At 40.8% G+C, this 1488-nt stretch overlaps 1 pseudogene; it reads right to left on the bottom strand.

Annotated features, from left to right (window-relative positions):
* Positions 1 to 907: 907 nt before the first annotated feature.
* On the bottom strand, positions 908 to 1249 carry LOC102847205 (annotated as a pseudogene).
* Positions 1250 to 1488: the final 239 nt, after the last annotated feature.

The raw sequence follows: 1488 nt of genomic DNA, 5'->3' as shown, positions 1-1488 counted from the left end.
TTCATTGTTTTACAAACCCTCCCCTAGGCCACCATGCAGCCTTTGCTCTAGACACCTGTCATGACAAAAATATCTAATCACATATCCCTTTTAAACAGTTTTCACCCTCATCTGTTTCAATGCAGTATATATTATTGAACCCATCTTTCTCAGTCTCTCCCCAAACCCATGGTCATTCCTGATTTACAACAGTGGCACCATGCAGTATTTGTCCTTTTGTGACTGAGATACTTCACTCAGCATAATGTCCTCCAGGTTCACCCATTTTGAATAATGTTGCATGAGTTCCTTGTTTTTCAATGCAGTGTAGTATTCTATTGTGTGAATATACCACAGCTTCTCCATCCATTCGTTTGCTGATGGGCACTTAGGTTGTTTCCAACTCTTTGGTATTGTGAACAAATTCGCAGCAAACATGGGTGCGCATATATCTGCTTGAATGTCATTTATGATCTCTTTCGGGTAAATTCCCAGTAGTGGAATTGCTCGGTCAAATGGGATTTCTATTTGCAACTTTTTGAGAAAGCGCCATACCTCCTTCCACAGTGGTTGCCCCATTTTACACTCCCACCAACAGTGAGTAAGGGTTCCAGTTTCTTCACAAACTCGCCAGCATTTGTTGCTTGTTGTTCTGTTAAATTTTGCTATTTTGACTAGGGTGAGATGATATAGTTGTTTTGTGTATTTCATTTCTTTAAGAAATATTAGGTTGAACAATATAAATGAATTTTTAATGGCTCTTTTCAGTTTATTGTATGAAGGAGTTACAGTGGTCCAAGTTAAAAGTGGACCCCAAATAGTTACATTATACAAACTGTAAAGTTTTAAACTTGTGACAAGGATAGAAGGGAAATTTTTTATTCATTGCAAGGAAATCCTCACTTAAACTTCAGTGAGCCACAAGCACTTAAACCCCATGAACCTTCAGCTGGTCGTCCTCAACCATTCCAGTCCCTACAAGGAACTGGCATACGTTCTTGTGCTGGTCACCCTGTAGCTGAATTACTTCTCTGTATTCTGGGGGCTCAATTACAGTACCATTGCAGGGAAACTTCTTCTTAAACGCCTTCACTAGTTTCTTTTTATAGTAATCATCAGCGATCCCTTGGACAATTGCAAGGGTCTTCCTGCCGTTTCTCTGTTGAATTCTTATACGGGTATAATCCTCAGTCCCAGCAGAAAGCAGGCCATCACCCTTACTTGCATCAGCAAAGGGGTCGAAAGAGTAGAGGTTTGTTATAGCGGGCATACCATATGATTCCTTTTCCTCTGTGGAAATGGTGGAAGAAGTCAGTGGCAGGAGAAGGCGGGAAGGCAGGACAGAGGGTCAGGAAGCGAAGGGGCTTGAGGGGGAGGCGGCTGAGTTCTCGGTGGCTTGGGGCACATCAATTTTGTAAAGGAGGAAAAATTTATTTACATTATATTGAAGTGAGAGACATACAGCAATTGCCAAAATGTAATCAGTCTATATTAATATCTAAAAAAATG

The sequence above is a fragment of the Elephantulus edwardii genome, unplaced genomic scaffold (assembly GCF_000299155.1).
Source record: "Elephantulus edwardii isolate Elephantulus edwardi_28Jun2011 unplaced genomic scaffold, EleEdw1.0 scaffold00656, whole genome shotgun sequence".
NCBI lineage: Eukaryota > Metazoa > Chordata > Mammalia > Macroscelidea > Macroscelididae > Elephantulus > Elephantulus edwardii.
This window is presented reverse-complemented; position numbering and strand designations above follow the sequence as displayed.